The sequence below is a fragment of the Hyperolius riggenbachi genome, chromosome 10, assembly GCF_040937935.1.
Source record: "Hyperolius riggenbachi isolate aHypRig1 chromosome 10, aHypRig1.pri, whole genome shotgun sequence".
In the NCBI taxonomy this organism is placed as follows: Eukaryota; Metazoa; Chordata; class Amphibia; order Anura; family Hyperoliidae; genus Hyperolius; species Hyperolius riggenbachi.
Genome location: NC_090655.1, coordinates 203,943,990 through 203,957,450, shown reverse-complemented (window position 1 = coordinate 203,957,450; position 13,461 = coordinate 203,943,990). Strand labels below are relative to the sequence as shown.

The 13,461-nt window shown below is 45.4% G+C and overlaps 1 protein-coding gene across 1 annotated transcript in view; it reads left to right on the top strand.

Annotated features, from left to right (window-relative positions):
• The window catches only part of LOC137536213 (uncharacterized), a 116,095-nt gene extending 105,717 nt beyond the window's left edge, over positions 1–10,378 (top strand). Inside the window, exon 7 of the mRNA XM_068258324.1 lies at positions 8,643–10,378. The gene's annotated coding sequence lies outside the window, so the exon portion shown is untranslated. The remainder of the gene's footprint in view (positions 1–8,642) is intronic.
• The last annotated feature ends 3,083 nt before the right edge of the window (positions 10,379–13,461 follow it).

Below are 13,461 nucleotides of genomic sequence, written 5' to 3'. Positions count from 1 at the left end.
GTAATTGGGTATAATGTTAGTTCCCGATCCTAAATGGGGGGTTATCTAGCTACCTATACAATAAATGGTGGAGGTCATCTGGCTACCGGCACTAAAGGGGGGTTATCTGGCTACCTAATAGCTGTCACATTATATATTTTGGCAAAACACTGCTGCATCATATGTATTTTGTAGGGAGACACTGCTTATTGTGGCTATACTACACTACCTATACTGGGGGCAACAATTCCAGGCTACATATACTGGGGGCACCTATACCTGGCATTACCCGCCATGGTGTGCTTAGCATGCCACACTCCTTTACTTTTTTTGGGGGGGGGGTGTAATTTAAGACCCAGCACCGGGTGTCAAATACCCTAGGTACATCACTGACTACACCTAACTTAAGTAATTACTCACTGGCTAGCTAGCTGAATACAAGTATATACTACAGTATAAGAGCACTGTTAGGAGTAAAAACGCTATGTTTTGGACAAAAAAAAATTAGCTTGCTGAACCAATAAATGGCCTGGAGATGATCCTTTAGTGCCACAGTCTAGCAAGGACAGAGCATTTTAAGATTGCCGCCGCTTTATATACAGGAGGGGAGGGCATAGCTTTCCCTCCTATGATTGGTTGCTAGGGCCTGGCTGGGGGGCCTCTTATTGGCCCAGAGATGTCATTTCTGCCCAATCATGACCTATCTAATCACAGATTTTTACTGTGATCACGGCCTGAATATTTGTAATAGAGATGTTCGTAAACCTTCACGGAAGGTTCGGTTCGCATAAAAGTTCGCGAACCGCAATAGACTTCAATGGGGAGGCGAACTTTGAAAACTAGAAACATTTATGCTGGCCAGAAAAGTGATGGAAAAGATGTTTCAAGGTGTCTAACACCTGAGATCTTTCAGTGACTACAAGAGGGGGGGAATTCAAAAATACCTTATAGTTTTTGAGAAAATCTAATTTAAAGTAACTCCTTCTGACCGTGGGAAAATTAAGCGCCCGCCGACTTTAGCAGTTAATAGCAAAGCCGCTTTAAAAGCTAGAAACTCCAAACTTGCAGAAAATGTTAAGAAGAACAGTGGGAATAAGAGGAATTTTTTTTCAAAAAGACCTTATAGTTTTTGAGAAAATCAATTGTAAAGTTTCAATGTAAATTCTCCTTTTGACCGTGGGAAAATATACCCCCGCCGACTTTAATGGTTAATTGCAAAGCTTCTTTAAAAGCTAGCAACACCAAAATTACTGGGAATGTTAAGAAGAACAGTGGGAACAAGAGAATTTTTTTTTTTCAAAATGACCTTATAGTTTTTGAGAAAATCGATTTTAAAGTAAAAAAAAAAGAGTCGATTCATAAAAAAAGAACCGATTCATTAAAAAGATCCGGCTCATTCATGAGCCGTTAGTATAGCAGAGAATGCGTCCTCGGAAGGATGTGAAGCTGCTGGCTCCCGCTGCTGTCTCTCCCCACCTGCCTGCACCTGTCAACCCCCACCTAGGCTGGCACCCAGCGCACCCATGGGTGCACTGGGTGCCAGCCTAGATGGGGGCTGACAGGTGCAGGCAGGCAGGTGAAGAGAGACAGCGGGAGCTAGCAGCTATGCGTCCGAAAGGACGCATTCTCTGCTATGTGGGTGGGGGGCTTTGGAGATCTTCAATCAACTTAATAGAAGATCGCAACATAAGAGGATACAGTTCGTTAGATCATTTACGGAGGATATTGGCGTGGGAATTTTTTTTTAAAGGTACAGGTAAGTATTGCTGGTTAATTAAGAAAATTAAAGGACTTTTTTCGTGGTTGTGTTTTTATTTCATTTAACCCTTTGTGGAAATGGGTAAGGGGTACTTTGTACCTCTATACTCATTTCTCCTGGGAGGGGGTGGGCATCTGGGGTCCCCTTCTTCCCCTTCTGGTATAGACCATGCGGGCTCCGCATTCTGGTTATCCCAGCCTGCATGGGGGACAAGGGGTTACAGAGGCTTGGGAGGGGGGACCTCACGTCATTTTTTTTTTCAGATTTCCCACACTCAGCACATAAAAATAATAAAAAATATATATATATACACACATATATATATATATATATATATATATATATATATATATATATATATATATATATATATATATATATATATATATATACATATATATATATATATATATGTTTTTTATTTTTTTTAAAGGACTTACGAGGCCACAAGTATGAAAAAAGTTAAATACCATTTCATAATCCAGATCCATGGAGGACGCCATCTGCGTCCCCCCGTTCATTCCGCCATGGCACCCGCAGTAATACCAATACCAACTAGAGCTGCGCAGGTGCAATCGCGTCTGTGCGGACTGCGCAGCCGCGACAATCTGTGGCGGCCATATTGAGTGGGGAATGAGAACCCGACCTGCTCGGAGGGGTCGGGAGTCGGGACCCGACCGGGGCCAGAATTACTGCGGGAGCCATGGGGGAATGAACGGGAGGGCGCGGATGGAGTCCTTCATGGATCTTAATTATTAAAAGGTATTTAACTTTTTTCACATTTGTGGCCTCGGAAGTTCTTTAACCCTCCTGGCGGTTTATTAAAATCCGCCAGGGGGCAGCAAAGCCATTTAAAAAAACAAGACAAGGTCTCGCTACATGATAGCCACTGCTCAGCGGCATCCCCCCAGCCCCTTCGATCGCCTCTGGCGATCGGAGATCAGGAGATCCCGTTCAAAGAACGGGATCTCCTGGAGGGCTTCCCCCATCGCCATGGCAACGGGCGGGATGGCGTCACCGACGTCATCGACGTCATGACGTCAAAGGGGACTCCGATCCACCTCACAGCGCTGCCTGGCACTGATTGGCCAGGCAGCGCACGGGGTCTGGGGGGCGGCTGCGTCGCGACGGATAGCGGCGGATTGGCGGGTAGCGGCGACGTTTGGATTGCACATGCTAGTGCTAGCTGTGTGTAGCAAAAAAAAAATTATGCAAATCGGCCCAGGGGGCCTGAGCGGTGTCTTCCGGCGGCATAGCACGTGCTCAGCACAGGCTTACCGCCAGGGAGGTTAAATATTGTTTCCTGCTATCTTTTTAACATATCCTGCAAATTTGGTGTTGCTAGGATGTAAGGTACCTTTGCTATTAACTGCTAAAGTCGGCGGGTGATGATAACCAACCAGAATTATAGGGGTGCAAAAGTGCTGAATTCTGCCATAGGCTTCCATTAGGCTCCCTATTTCACTTTCAAAAATCTCAAATCTTTTCAAAGGGCAATTGCTCAGCAGTGGCAAATTTTCTAGCATTGTAGGAACCGTTAGGGCGATCAGAACTGGTGAGTTTCGGGCCCCTAGGCCGAAGAGGTCATAGCCTAGGGTCACAAAAACCTGTTTATTTGGGCAATTTCAATGGTGGCGATTCTGACGTACATAAATCGCAGCCATGGCCGTTAGCAACGTCTGAATCTCACGAAATGTCTCATGCAGGTAGAAGACATATTGTTAGACTTGGACTCCAAAGATGGGTTCCCTACATCTCTGCAAACCAGAGTTACAGGGGTGCAAAAGTAGTAAAGTCCCCCATAGGCTTTCATTGGCTCCCTATTTCACTTTCCAAAATCTCACATCTTTTCAAAGGGCAATTGCTCAGCCGTGGCAAATTTTCTAGCATTGTAGGAACTGTTAGGGGGATCATAAGTGGTGAGTTTCGGGCCCCTAGGCCGAAGAGGTCATAGGCTAGGGTCACAAAAACCTGTTTATTTGGGCAATTTCAGTGGTGGCAATTCTGACGTACATAAATCGCAGCCATGGCCGTTAGCAACGTCTGAATCTCATGAAATGTCTCATGCAGGTAGAAGACATATTGTTAGACTTGGACTCCAAAGATGGGTTCCCTACGTCTCTGCAAACCAGAGTTGCAGGGGTGCAAAAGTAGTAAAATCCCCCATAGGCTTTTGTTGGCTCCCTATTTCACTTTTCAAAATCTCACATCTTTTCAAAGGGCAATTGCTCAGCAGTGGCAAATTTTCTACCATTGTAGGGACCCTTAGGGGGATCATGACTGGTGAGTTTCGGGCCCCTAGGCCGAAGAGGTCATAGCCTAGGGTCACAAAAACCTGTTTATTTGGGCAATTTCGATGGTGGCGATTCTGACGTACATAAATCGCAACCATGGCCGTTAGCGATGTCTGAATCTCACGAAATGTCTCATGCAGGTAGAAGACATATTGTTAGACTTGGACTCCAAAGATGGGTTCCCTACATCTCTGCAAACCAGAGTTACAGGGGTGCAAAAGTAGTAAAATCCCCCATAGGCTTTCATTGGCTCCCTATTTCACTTTCCAAAATCTCACATCTTTTCAAAGGGCAATTGCTCAGCAGTGGCAAATTTTCTAGCATTGTAGGAACTGTTAAGGGGATCATAACCGGTGAATTTCGGGCCCCTAGGCCGAAGAGGTCATAGCCTAGGGTCACAAAAACCTGTTTATTTGGGCAATTTCAATGGTGGCAATTCTGACGTACATAAATCGCAGCCATGGCCGTTAGCAACGTCTGAATCTCACGAAATGTCTCATGCAGGTAGAAGACATATTGTTAGACTTGGACTCCAAAGATGGGTTCCATACATCTCTGCAAATCAGAGTTACAGGGGTGCAAAAGTAGTAAAATCCCCCATAGGCTTTCATTGGCTCCCTATTTCACTTTCCAAAATCTCACATCTTTTCAAAGGGCAATTGCTCAGCAGTGGCAAATTTTCTAGCATTGTAGGAACTGTTAGGGGGATCATAACTGGTGAGTTTCGGGCCCCTAGGCCGAAGAGGTCATAGCCTAGGGTCACAAAAACCTGTTTTTTTGGGCAATTTCAATGGTGGCAATTCTGACGTACATAAATCGCAGCCATGGCCGTTAGCAACGTCTGAATCTCACGAAATGTCTCATGCAGGTAGAAGACATATTGTTAGACTTGGACTCCAAAGATAGGTTCCATACATCTCTGCAAACCAGAGTTACAGGGGTGCAAAAGTAGTAAAATCCCCCATAGGCTTTCATTGGCTCCCTATTTCACTTTCCAAAATCTCACATCTTTTCAAAGGGCAATTGCTCAGCAGTGGCAAATTTTCTAGCATTGTAGGAACTGTTACGGGGATCATAAATGGTGAGTTTCTGGCCCCTAGGCCGAAGAGGTCATAGCCTAGGGTCACAAAAACCTGTTTATTTGGGCAATTTCAATGGTGGCAATTCTGACGTACATAAATCGCAGCCATGGCCGTTAGCAACGTCTGAATCTCACGAAATGTCTCATGCAGGTAGAAGACATATTGTTAGACTTGGACTCCAAAGATGGGTTCCCTACATCTCTGCAAACCAGAGTTACAGGGGTCCAAAATTGGTAAAATCCCCCATAGGCTTTCATTGGGCCTCCTATTTACAGTTCCAAAATCTCACATCTTTTCAAAGGGCAATGGCTCAGCAGTAGCAAATTTTCTACCATTGTAGGGACCCTTAGGGGGATCATGACTGGTGAGTTTCCGGCCCCTAGGCCGAAGAGGTCATGGCCTAGGGTCACAAAAACCTGTTTATTTAGGCAATTTCAATGGTGGCGATTCTGACGTACATAAATCGCAGCCATGGCCATTAGCAACGTCTGAATCTCACGAAATGTCTTATGCAGGTAGAAGACATATTGTTAGACTTGGACTCCAAAGATGGGTTCCCTACATCTCTGCAAACCAGAGTTACAGGAGTGCAAAAGTAGTCAAATCCCCTATAGGCTTTCATTGGCTCCCTATTTCACTTTCCAAAATCTCACATCTTTTCAAAGGGCAATTGCTCAGCAGTGGCAAATTTTCTAGCATTGTAGGAACTGTTAGGGGGATCATAACTGGTGAGTTTCGGGCCCCTAGGCCGAAGAGGTCATAGCCTAGGGTCACAAAAACCTGTTTATTTGGGCAATTTTAATGGTGGCAATTCTGACGTACATAAATCGCAGCCATGGCCGTTAGCAACGTCTGAATCTCACGAAATGTCTCATGCAGGTAGAAGACATATTGTTAGACTTGGACTCCAAAGATGGGCTCCATACATCTCTACAAACCAGAGTTACAGGGGTGCAAAAGTAGTAAAATCCCCCATAGGCTTTCATTGGCTCCCTATTTCACTTTCCAAAATCTCACATCTTTTCAAAGGGCAATTGCTCAGCAGTGGCAAATTTTCTAGCATTGTAGGAACTGTTAGGGGGATAGTAACTAGTGAGTTTCGGGCCCCTAGGCCGAAGAGGTCATAGCTTAGTGTCACAAAAACCTGTTTATTTGGGCAATTTCAATGGTGGCAATTCTGACGTACATAAATCGCAGCCATGGCCGTTAGCAACGTCTGAATCTCACGAAATGTCTCATGCAGGTAGAAGACATATTGTTAGACTTGGACTCCAAAGATGGGTTCCCTACATCTCTGCAAACCAGAGTTACAGGGGTGCAAAAGTAGTAAAATCCCCCATAGCCTTTCATTGGCTCCCTATTTCACTTTCCAAAATCTCACATCTTTTCAAAGGGCAATTGCTCAGCAGTGGCAAATTTTCTAGCATTGTAGGAACTGTTAGGGGGATCATGACTGGTGAGTTTTGCCACCGCTGAGTCATTGCCCTTTGAAATGTTGTGAGATTTTGGAACGTGAAATAGGAGACTTAATGAAAGCCTATGGGGGATCTTACCACTTTTGCACCCCTGTCGGCCGCTAGCCAATCGGAAGAGGCAGAGAGGAGAGGGGCGGCGCAGCGGGAATGGAGGACGCCGCAACGTCATAGCTGGGGGCAGTGCTGGGCACAATGCGTCAGCGCCCGCTGCCCGCCGCCCCCTTCGCTCACTGGAGTCTTCTTCTATGCCGCGCATCTGCACTGACTCTAGCCAGCGCGGCCGAAGGAGGGGAGACCAGGAGGAGCCCCAGACACCGCCGCTGGAATTGGAGGGAGGTGAGTGGCACCTACACCTAACTACTCTATACCTGGCTAACTATACTGAAGGTCCCTACACCTAACTACACTATACCTGGCTAACTATACTGAAGCCACCTACACCTAACTACTCTATACCTGGCTAACTATACTGAAGGCACCCACACCTAACTACACTATACCTGGCTAACTATACTGAAGGCACCCACACCTAACTACACTATACCTGGCTAACTATACTGAAGGCCCCTATACGTATCTACCTATACTGAAGGCACGTATACCTAGCTACCTAAATGTCGGTAGATCTCATGGGCTTGGCAAATTTTAAAGTAGCTCGCGAGCCGAAAAAGTGTGGGCACCCCTGCCCTAGGCTATGACCTCTTTGGCCTAGGGGCCCGAAACTCACCAGTCATGATCCCCCTAAGAGTCCCTACAATGCTAGCAAATTTGCCACTGCTGAGCCATAGCCCTTTGAAAAGATTTGAGATTTTTGAAAGTGAAATAGGGAGCCTAATGGAAGCCTATGGCAGAATTCAGCACTTTTGCACCCCTATAATTCTGGTTGGTTATCATCATCACCCGCCGACTTTAGCTGTTAATAGCAAAGGCCCCTTACATCCTAGCAACACCAAATTTGCAGGATATGTTAAAAAGATAGCAGGAAACAATATTTAACGGACTTCCTAGGCCATAAATGTGAAAAAAGTTTAATACCTTTTCATAATCCAGATCCATGGAGGAAGTACCCCTTACACATTTGGACAAAGGGTTAAATGAAATAAAAACACAACCACGAGAAAAGTATTTTATTATTCTAAATTAACCATAAATACTTACCTGTACCTTTAAAAAACTTTTCCCACGCCAATATCCACGGTAAATGATCCAACGAACTGTATCCTCTTATGTTGCGATCTTCAATTAAGTTGATTGAAGATCTCCAATGCCTCCCACATAGCAGAGAATGCGTCCTTTTGGACGGATAGCTGCCGGCTCCTGCTGTCTCTCCCCACCTCCTCACCTGTCACTCTCACCTAGCCTGGCACCCATGGGTGCGCTGGGTGCCAGGCTAGGTGAGGGTGACAGGTGCAGGCAGGTGGGGAGAGACAGCAGCGGAGCCGGCAGCTTCACGTCCTGCTCAGGACGCATTCTCTGCTATACTAACGGTTCTTGAATCATCTGTTTTTTTTTAATGGATCGGTTCTTTTTTTTAATGAATCGGCTCATTTTACTCTGAAACTTTAAAATTGATTTTCTCAAAAAGTATAAGGTCTTTTTGAAAAAAAAATTTTCCTCTTGTTCCCACTATTCCACTTAACATTCCCAACAATTTTGGTGTTTCTACTATGTAAGGGGACTTTGCTATTAACCGTTAAAGTCGGCAGCCAATAAAGTCTATGGGCGAACCGAACTTTGAAAAAAAGTTCCCGGTTCTCTGCGAACGCAAACCACCAAAGTTCGCCTGGAACCGTTCGTCGGCGAACCGTTCGCTACAAATCTAATTTGTAATCACGGCTGCCTCGTGGCTGATTTCCGTGATCCAGAAACGATCGAATACCGAAGCCGAATAGTGAAAAATGCTTGTGAATCATGGCTATTCCATGATCACGGATAACATCTGCCCATCAATGCAATATGATTTGTTTATAATCTTCATGCTTTTATGACAGTTTTTAAAAATGTTGCACCATGATTTTTTTTGTTTCACTTTATGTCCATGTATCCTTTACAGGTATTTATGCTGGAGTGTCTCATCAGCCAATCCTCTACAACCTTCCATGTTACAGTCATCCAGTCACCGCTCAGATGAATATACATGCTATGTACACACCAGGGGACAGTGTGGCACAATATAGTACCACTGAAAATCTCATGACTGTGGAATTCAACTTTATACTGATACCAAAGTTGGCTTTATTTTACTCATTTGTGATGTTCATATTTAAAGCGGACCTGAACTCAGAACTTCCTCTCTGCTCTAAAATATAAGCAGCAGCATAATAACCTTTAGGCCAGGTGCACACTTACCAGAAACGTTAGCGTTTCGGAAAACGCCACGTATGGGCCGCATCAAAAAAGCCATATAAAAAACGCATATGCGTTTTTGATGCGTTTTCAAACATGTTTTTAAAAACGCTGGTTTTGTTGCATTATTTTTAAAAATGCATCAAAAACGCATATAATTAAAGTCAATGGTAACACAGTGGTAGGCATTTTTCATGTGTTTTATATGCATTTAAAAAAATGTTTTCTGATGTATTTCCACTTCCTGAAAAATGCATGAAAACACGTACAAATGCGTTTTGTATATACAATCTGCAAATACATAAAAATGCCCTTTAAAGCGCAAGAAAAACGTATGTGCGGGAAAAAAAAACACTAACACAAACGCACCAAAAACACACTAAAATCACACATTAACCACTTGAGGACCGCCCCCAGCCGATGGGCGGCGGCAAAGTCCGGGCCCAAACGACCGCAATACGCCCATCGGCGGGGGCGGCTGCGTGGGTGGCTATGCGGCGATCGCGTCATTCGTGACGCGATCAGCCGCCGGGGACTGGCTCCGCCCACCGCTCGTAGTAACCCGCCGGCCGTTCGGAAGCGCCGGCGGGTTACTAGCACCCGGATCGCCGCATGGAAATAGTATAATAGGCTTTGTAATGTATACAAAGCCTATTATACTGGCTGCCTCCTGCCCTGATGGTCCCAGTGTCCGAGGGACCACCAGGGCAGGCTGCAGCCACCCTAGTCTGCACCCAAGCACACTGATTTCCCCCCCCCCCTGCCCCCTGATCACCCACAGCACCCCTCAGACCCCCCCCTGCCCACCCCCCAGACCACTGTTTGCACCCAGTCACCCCCCTAATCACCCATCAATCACTCCCTGTCACTATCTGTCAACGCTATTTTTTTTTTTATCCCCCCCCTGCCCACTGCCCCCTCCTGATCACCCCCCCACCCCTCAGATTCTCCCCAGACCCCCCCCCAGACCCCTCCCCCCGTGTACTGTATGCATCTATCCCCCCTGATCACCTGTCAATCACCTGTCAATCACCCGTCAATCACCCGTCAATCACCAGTCAATCACCCCCTGTCTCTGCTACCCATTAATCAGCCCCTAACCTGCCCCTTGCGGGCAATCTGATCACCCACCCACACCAATAGATCGCCCGCAGATCCAACATCAGATCAACTCCCAAATCCATTGTTTACATCTATTCTCTCCTCTAAACACCCACTAATTACCCATCAATCACCTATCAATCACCACCTGTCACTGTTACCCATCAGATTAGACCCTAATCTACCCCTTGCGGGCACCCAATCACCCGCCCACACGCTCAGATTGCCCTCAGACCCCCCTTTATCAATTCGCCAGTGCAATATTTACATCTGTTATTCCCTGTAATAACCCACTGATCTCCTGTCAATCACCTATCAATCACCCCCTGTCACTGCCACCCATCAATCACCCCCTGTCACTGCCACCCATCAATCAGCCCCTAACCTGCCCCTTGCGGGCAATCTGATCACCCACCCACACCAATAGATCGCCCGCAGATCCGACATCAGATCACCTCCCAAATCCATTGTTTACATCTATTCTCTCCTCTAAACACCCACTAATTACCCATCAATCACCTATCAATTACCCCCTATCACCACCTGTCACTGTTACCCATCAGATTAGACCCTAATCTACCCCTTGCGGGCACCCAATCACCCGCCCACACGCTCAGATTGCCCTCAGACCCCCCTTTATCAATTTGCCAGTGCAATATTTACATCTGTTATTCCCTGTAATAACCCACTGATCACCTGTCAATCACCTATCAATCACCCCCTGTCACTGCCACCCATCAATCACCCCCTGTCACTGCCACCCATCAATCAGCCCCTCACCTGCCCCTTGCGGGCAATCTGATCACCCACCCACACCAATAGATCGCCCGCAGATCCGACATCAGATCACCTCCCAAGTGCAGTGTTTACATCTCTTCTCTCCTCTAAACACCCACTAATTACCCATCAATCACCCCCTATCACCACCTGTCACGGTTACCCATCAGATTAGACCCTAATCTGCCCCTTGCGGGCACCCAATCACCCGCCCACACCTCAGAACGTCCTCAGACCCCAGCCCTGATCACCTCGCTAGTGCATTGCTTGCATCTATTTCCCCCCTCTAATCACACCTTGAGACACCCATCAATCACCTCCTGTCACCCCCTAGCACACCTACCCATCAGATCAGGCCCTAATTTGCCCCGTGTGGGCTCCTGATCACTCGGCCAAACCCTCAGGTCCCCCTCAGACCCCCTTCCGATCACCTCCCCAGTGCATTGATTGCATCTATTTTCCCCTCTAACCGCCCCCTGAGACACCCATCAATCACCTCCTGTCACCCCCTAGCACTCCTATCCATCAGATCAGGCCCAAAACATCCTGTCATCTAAGAGGCCACCCTGCTTATGACCGGTTCCACAAAATTTGCCCCCTCATAGACCACCTGTCATCAAAATTTGCAGATGCTTATACCCCTGATCAGTCATTTTGAGAAATTTGGTTTCCAGACTACTCACAGTTTTGGGCCCGTAAAATGCCAGGGCAGTATAGGAACCCCACAAGTGACCCCATTTTAGAAAGAAGACACCCCAAGGTATTCTGTTAGGTGTATGATGAGTTCATAGAAGATTTTATTTTTTGTCACAAGTTAGCGGAAATTGATATGTATTGTTTTTTTTTTCACAAAGTGTCATTTTCCGCTAACTTGTGACAAAAAAAAAATCTTCTATGAACTCACCATACTCCTAACAGAATACCTTGGGGTGTCTTCTTTCTAAAATGGGGTCACTTGTGGGGTTCCTATACTGCCCTGGCATTTAAGGGGCCCTAAACCGTGAGCAGTAGTCTAGAATCCAAAGGCCTCAAAATGACCTGTGAATAGGACGTTAGGCCCCTTAGCGCACCTAGGTTGCAAAAAAGTGTCACACATGTGGTATCGCCGTACTCAGAAGAAGTAGTATATTGTGTTTTGGGGTGTATTTTTACACATACCCATGCTGGGTGGGAGAAATCTCTCTGTAAAAGGACAATTGTGTGTAAAAAAAAATCAAACAATTGTCATTTCCAGAGATATTTCTCCCACCCAGCATGGGTATGTGTAAAAATACACCCCAAAACACATTATACTACTTCTCCTGAGTATGGCGGTACCACATGTGTGGCACTTTTTTGCACCCTAAGTGCGCTAAGAGGCCCAAAGTCCAATGAGTACCTTTAGGATTTCACAGGTCATTTTGCGACATTTGGTTTCAAGACTACTCCTCACGGTTTAGGGCCCCTAAAATGCCAGGGCAGTATAGGAACCCCACAAATGACCACATTTTAGAAAGAAGACACCCCAAGGTATTCCGTTAGGAGTATGGTGAGTTCATAGAAGATTTTATTTTTTGTCATAAGTTAGCGGAAAATGACACTTTGTGAAAAAAAACAATTAAAATCAATTTCCGCTAACTTGTGACAAAAAAAAAAAATCTTCTATGAACTCACCATCCTCCTAACGGAATACCTTGGGGTGTCTTCTTTCTAAAATGGGGTAATTTGTGGGGTTCCTATACTGTCCTGGCATTTTAGGGGCCCTAAACCGTGAGGAGTAGTCTTGAAACGAAATTTCTCAAAATGACCTGTGAAATCCTAAAGGTACTCATTGAACTTTGGGCCCCTTAGCGCAGTTAGGGTGCAAAAAAGTTCCACACATGTGGTATCGCCGTACTCAGGAGAAGTAGTATAATGTGTTTTGGGGTGTATTTTTCCACATACCCATGCTGAGTGGCAGAAATATCTCTATAAATAGACAATTGTGTGTAAAAAAAATAAAACAATTGTCATTTATGGAGATATTTCTCCCACCCAGCATGGGTATGTGTAAAAATACACCCCAAAACACATTATACTACTTCTCCTGAGTACGGCAATACCACATGTGTGGCACTTTTTTGCAGCCTAACTGCGCTAAGGGGCCAAAAGTCCAATGAGCATCTTTAGGCTTTACAGGGGTGCTTACAATTAGGCACCCCCCAAAATGCCAGGACAGTGAACACACCCCACAAATGACCCCATTTTGGAAAGTAGACACTTCAAGGTATTCAGAGAGGAGCATAGTGAGTCCGTGGCAGATTTCATTTTTTTTTATTGCAAGTTAGAAGAAATGGAAACTTTTTTTTTTTCTTTTTTTTGTCAGAAAGTGTCATTTTCCGCTAACTTGTGACAAAAAATAAAATCTTCTATGAACTCACCATGCCTCTCACTGAATACTTTGGGATGTCTTCTTTCCAAAATGGGGTCATTTGGGGGGTATTTATACTATCCTGGAATTCTAGTCCCTCATGAAACCTGACAGGTGCGCAGAAAAGTCAGAGATGCTTGAAAATGGGAAAATTCACTTTTTGCACCATAGTTTGTAAACGCTATAACTTTTACCCAAACCAATAAATATACACTGAATGGGTTTTTTTTTTATCAAAAACATGTTTGTCCACATTTTT